General features: G+C 42.1%; 1 protein-coding gene and 1 long non-coding RNA gene across 3 annotated transcripts in view; one reads left to right on the top strand and one right to left on the bottom strand.

The window, feature by feature from the left end:
- Positions 1–3951: 3951 nt before the first annotated feature.
- LOC125484153 lies at positions 3952–4357 on the bottom strand. The gene is made up of 2 exons (XR_007262998.1): positions 4304–4357; positions 3952–4188 (listed from the first exon to the last, which is right to left on the bottom strand). It is a non-coding gene; the product is annotated as an uncharacterized LOC125484153 (long non-coding RNA).
- Positions 4358–4495: 138 nt separating this feature from the next.
- The window catches only part of btbd8 (BTB domain containing 8), an 86908-nt gene continuing 85403 nt past the window's right edge, over positions 4496–6000 (top strand). The window contains exon 1 of one of the 2 annotated variants that reach the window (XM_048602379.1): positions 4496–4931. The gene's annotated coding sequence lies outside the window, so the exon portion shown is untranslated. Of the gene's footprint in view, positions 4932–4969; positions 5004–6000 lie in introns of those variants that run through there. The other variant, XM_048602380.1, reaches the window with a different exon arrangement.

Here is a 6000-nt window from a genome sequence, read left to right as displayed (position 1 = left end):
CCGATCTTTTACCCTAATCCTAAGGCCTATCTAACCTCCATCCCTACCTTATACTATCATCCATTACCACCTTTTGTACAACAAAATTACAACCTTTCTGTGCTGAGGTGACCATTCGAGGTGAGCCGCACCTTCACTTTTCCTGTTTCCCCCCTCCAACCAACTACCACTTCATAATTTTACTACACCACGTCTGTTCCACCTCCTTAAATGGAGACAAACAATTCCTCTCTTGTGCCACTTTTGCTCCAGCTGGAGAATTTGCACTGCATTAACCTGAATTTAAAGCTATACTATACGACAAAGCAGCAAGTCCTTCATCCAAATTCCAGGAAGAAGTCAGGTCCACCAGGTTTATGCCTTTTACATGCAGTCAGGCACCTGAAGGGACTGATTTCTCAATTGGTTTGAAGTCAGTAAGGAAGCAGCACTTAATTCTGGAGCGTAATGAGATGCATACACATGCATATAAGCTGTTGACATCTGCAGTAGGGAATATCAACAGCTTTCAGGGTTGGAAAATCTTAGGGAAAATGTTTATCCCACCAGCGAAATTGTGAATTTTTGGCTTTTGCCCAATACGGTTTCCTATGCCCACTATTCTTTTCACTTGCTGTAGGGTCAGATGATTCCACCTTTTATGCCATGACACCTGAAGATGGAGGGAGACTTCAAATAAACCTGTTGGACTATAACTTGGTGTCATGTGATTTTTGATCTCATCCACCCCAGTCCAACACCAGCACCTCCACATCATCAATGTCTACCCAACGGAAGGTAGAAGTCGGAATATTCCTATGGTTCTGCCAATGGCTCTCTGCAACTATTGGTGCCCAAAGACTTGTGGTCCTAAAAACAGTGCGTATCAGACTCTCCCTCTGTGTCAGGAAGCACCATTCATCTCCATCCGATGCATGAGAGAAGATAAGCATGTGGGGAATGGTAGACTGAACCAGCATTTTCATCCTCCATGATGTGGCAAGTTTTTTTTTAAAATAATTGGTACATTGTGTCAATGTCAGAAATAAGCACTGGTTTTGTTCTTTAAATTTCTGCTCCCTGTGAATACCCATGGGATGTGGAAATGCATTCCAGAGCTAGTACAGATGGTAAGTTCAACATTAAAAAAAAGCTATACTACAGTGCCAAACTTTATACAACATAGTGTATAAGTTGATTTTTTTTTTGACTGGAGGGTTTGTTCCTGTCAAGCAGGTATGAATAGAAGGTAAATTGAAAAATAAATCTCTTGGTTTCTGTGTTTTAAGAATTAGTGTATTGTTAACTTTGCAACACCAGCTGAAACAATCATTAGCAGGCCAATTCAAACAAATTCAATTCTCCAGGACCTCAAAAGGAAGTTAAGTGACACCAGTGGTGAGGGGAACAGCAGCTGGTCCCAGCTACAAAAATATAAGCAATGTAGATGGAGAAAGGAAGCCTATAATTAATGACTACACACCATAACTGGGAATTACTCCAAATATACATAGAATTCAATACAAAACCTGGGTCCAAAAATAATACAAATTGTAAAGCAATACTAAAGGAATAATGAGAAATCAGAGGCTCTGAACTTAAAACTGTACTGCCAGAACAAAAGAGGCCGGAACAAGAAACTCCTACAGCACAGTGTGAGACCTGATTTAAAGCTATGTACCTTCTATTTCAAAGGTTTGAGGCTGCACATGTTGCTTTAGTACAATCTTTAAAATGTTTTTTGTAAGTCTGTCCTGGTACCCTCCTCCTGAACTTGCCAAAATGTGACAAAATAAATGACAGTAACACTTAAAAAAGTAATGATATATGATGTGATGAGCCCATGTCATGCCCAATCTTACAAAAGCAAATATGTGTTCAATTCTGAATATGCTTGTTTGGCTGATAATCATCATTTGGAAGCCTAGTGACCTAGTGAAGAAAATGAAGATGCAGCAATGAGTGCGTCAACTCCTGGCAATTATGAAACGTTGGTTAGAAAATATGTGTGCCTTGGGCAAGAACAAAGTTGAGTTCAGTTGTGATGCCTTCAAAGCAAGTAACTTGCTGATATTCTGCCCCAGTTTGAACTCACCACTAGCAGAACAGAGCTTCATTTGCCCTGGGATGCCTCTTAGACCATAACACCATAGGACAGAGGAACAGATTTAGGACATTGACCCATCAAGGCTGCTCCATTCTCCTGCCTTCTCCCCCTGTCAAGTTTGATTGCTTACTCATCAAGAATCTATTTATCTCTGCTGAAATACACTCAATGACTTGACCTCCACAGTCCCTGTGGTAATGTGTTCCATAGAGTCACTACCCTCTGGCTGAAGAAATTCCTCCTCATCTCAGTTCTAAAGGGCTGTTTCTTCTCTCTGAGGTTTTGCCTTGGGTACTAGTCTTTCCTGACTATGCTTCCTGACTTGCTGAATTTTTCCAAGATTTTCTGGTTTTGCTTTTTTAAATTATTCAGTACTCTGTCTCCAATGGGCAACTTCTTATTTTGAAAGGACAGCGCGGAATTCTAGATTTTCTGAGAGGAAACACCCTCTCCACATCTTCTTTATCAAAACCCCACAGGATCTTCTATGTTTCAATTCACCTCTTACTCTTCGAAACTCCAATGGATACAAGCCTAGACTGTCCAATCTCTCCATTCAAGACAACCTGCTCATTCCAGAAATCAACCTAGTAAGTCTTCTCTGAACCACTTCTAATGGAGTTGCATTCTTCGTTAAATAGGAAGTGGTGGAGGTGGGTATAATTACAACATTTAAAAGGCATCTGGATAGGTATATGAATAGGGTTTAGAGGGATATGGGCCAAATGCTGACAAATGGGACTAGATTAATTTAGGATATCTGGTTGGTATGGACATGTTGGACCAAAGGGTCTGTTTCCATGCTTGTATGACTCTATGATTCTAAATATGGAGACCAAAACTGCACACTGTACTCCAGATAGTCTCACCAGTGTCCTGTATATGTGTTCAGCTCTCCTTGTAATAAATGATTTCATTCTATTATACTTCCAAATTACTTGCTATACCAGTATACTATTCTTTTACAATTTGTGCATAAGTACATCCAGATCTCTCTGCATCTCAGAACTCTGCTATGCCTCATCATTTAGTTAATGTTTTTTTTATTTTTTTTCTGTCAAAATGGATAGTATATATTTCCCCACATTATATTTCCACTTGCCAGACTTTTTTTGCCATTCACTGAACCTATCTATATCATTTGTCGCCTTCTCTTTCCAAATTAATTTAAAAACCTACCTTTCAGTCATTAGCAAAGTTGGTAACCATATCTTCATCCTTTCATCCAATTTATTTGTATAAATTGTAAACAATTGAGGTACCAGCATTGATCCCTGTGGCACACCACTTATTGCATCTTGCCAATCTGTAAAAGACTACCTGCTTTCTACTTTTTGTTAGTCAGCCAATGTTCTATCCATGCCAATAAGTTACCCTGTACAGCACGAGTATTTATTTTCTACATTAACCTTTGCTGTGGCACTTTATCAAATCCCTTCTGGAGTCAAGGTTAATGACCAGATGGAATTGTATTGAGTGGCACAGCAGGTTTGAGGAACTATTCAACCTATTCTGCTTCCATCAGCACAAAAGGAGGCTATTCAGCATATCATGTCTGTGCTTGCACTCTGCAAGAGTGTCTAGCCTAGTACCAGTCTGTTTTTTCTCTGCAAATATTTTTTCTCTTAGCCAATTATTCAATTTTTCTTTTGAAATCACTGATTGAATCTGAGTCTAGCATCCCAAAAGGTGGTGCATACTAGTCCTAAACAGTCACGGTGTGTAAAACAAGATCCTTAACTGGTACCTTAGGTAAAGTCACCATAGTCCTACTGGACCAGAGAGTTGCTCTCTCTTTAGACACAATGTGGAGGTGTTGGTGCTGGACTGGGGTGGACAAAGTCAGAAGTCACTTGACACCAGGGTATAGTTCAACAGGTTTATTTGAAATCACAAGCTTTTGAAGTGCTGCTCCTCATTAGAGAGATAGAGAGGTGATGGTTTAACCTGAGGGTCTACACACCTCACATGAGAGGAGACGTTGAGAAGAAGAATCCTTCCTGGTAGCCTCAGCCAAAGCAGGAAATGAACGCACACTGTTGGCATCATTTTGCATCACAAACCAACCATCCAGCCAAGTGACCCTGCCTTAGGTACAGGTACTAAAGCAAAAAAAATAGCAAGTATAAGAACAATGGAACTGTTGCCGGTCTGGAAGCACTGATGGTGAGAGAGAGAGAGAGTGAAACAATTCTCCCTGATCTCTGCCAGACAGACCTGCCTCTGACCAATCTCCGGCTCCTCTTTGGGTTTCAAGGCCAGGTAGGGAACTCACCTGGGTGGGAGGGCATAACGGGAGCCGCGTCTGATTGGTCATCCAGAGGCACGTGATGAGCGGCACCAACCAATGAGAATGGGGTTGAGCGGGCGGGACTTCTGTTGTGATGTCAGGCCGCCAGGGCGTTCGACGCTTTTGTCGCCTAAAGGCGCCTAGCAACGGACAAGGATACAGTGAGCCGCCTCTGCTTGAAAGGATACCCAGCCCAGTGCTGCTGTCCCCATTTAACCTCACCTCACTGCCCAGTGTTCAGGGAATCTCGCTGCTGTGCTGGCAGGCTCTTTCTCGCCTCCCGGCATTGCATTTTAAATCCCACCTTTAACCGGTGCTTCACTCAGCTGCCGGCTTCTTGTTTTTTTTAAAAAAAAGAATAGAGCGTGGTGATTACTTCCCCCGCCCAAATACCCGGCGTTTCTCGCTGGATGCTGTCGGGCCTTTACAAGAGTTTCCCCGGTCTGGCTTGGCCTAAAGCCCGTGGATGTAACCGCGGGCCTTTTTATTTAAGATACGTGTGTGTAGCCGAAGAGTTTTAACATTTCACTGGCAATTCCGTGAATTCTACCGGAGGTAATGTCAATTCTGGGATGAGCGCCTCCTGCTTTCCATTTGACCCACCCAACCCAACTTTACACTTTAGACGTATGTTGTTTTCTGCCTCTTGCAACCCCTTTCCGTCCCAGCGAAAAAACATCAGCTTATGTAATATTGGGGCAGATATTCTAAATAAGTGGGTCATTCAAATAGTGTCCAAGTACAGGGCTTGCTGATCAGATTATGATTGACACTTCAGGGGAGCGTTTATTTGGTCATTTTATACTGTTCACTGCATTATATAATGAACAGTTAGTGAATATTTTCAGCTGTTATATATTTAAGGCTACGTTTTATTTGCAAATTATTCATATTGATTTCAAGGTGCTGCCTTGTTTAAAATTATTGCTATTTGTACTGGTGCTGAATTTATAAAGTTAATATAAAAACAAAATGCTGCAGAAACTCAACAGGTCTAGTAACATCTTTTTAAATCCACTCAGATGAGTTGGGGGGCTGGAGGTCTCTCACGCGCTCTCTCTCTCTCTCTCTCTCTCTCTCTCTCTCTCCATTTATTGTCCATCCCTAGTTGCCTTTGAGAAGGTGGTGCTGAGATACTTCCTTGAACTACTGTAATCTGTGTGCTGAAGATAGAACTGTATGTCTTTAGGAAGCGAGTTCCAGGATTTGGACCCAACCATGATGAAGGAACGGCAATACATGTCCAAGTCGGGATGGTGAATGGCTTGGAAGGAAACTTTGTAGTGTTCTGATATATCTGCTATCTTTGTCCTTCTAGATGGAAGTGGTCATCGGTTTGGAAGGTGTTGTCCAAGGATCTTTGAATTTCTGCAGTGCATCTTGTAGGTAGTACACACTGCTGCTACTGAGTGTTGGTGGTGAAGGGAGTGGATGATTTTGGATGTGGTGCCTATCAAGTGGCTGCTTTGTCCTGGATGATGTCTGGCTTCATGAGTATTATTGGAGCTGCACTCATCCAGGCATGGGGGGAGTATTCCATAATCACGCTTCTGACTTGCACCTTGTAGATGTGGATAGGCTTTGGGGAGTCAGGAGGTGAGTTACTCGCTGCAACATTCCTAGC

The sequence above is a fragment of the Rhincodon typus genome, chromosome 10 (genome assembly GCF_021869965.1).
Source record: "Rhincodon typus isolate 14 chromosome 10, sRhiTyp1.1, whole genome shotgun sequence".
Taxonomy (NCBI): domain Eukaryota; kingdom Metazoa; phylum Chordata; class Chondrichthyes; order Orectolobiformes; family Rhincodontidae; genus Rhincodon; species Rhincodon typus.
Note: the sequence above shows the minus strand (reverse complement) of the source record. Positions and strands in the feature narration are given on the sequence as shown.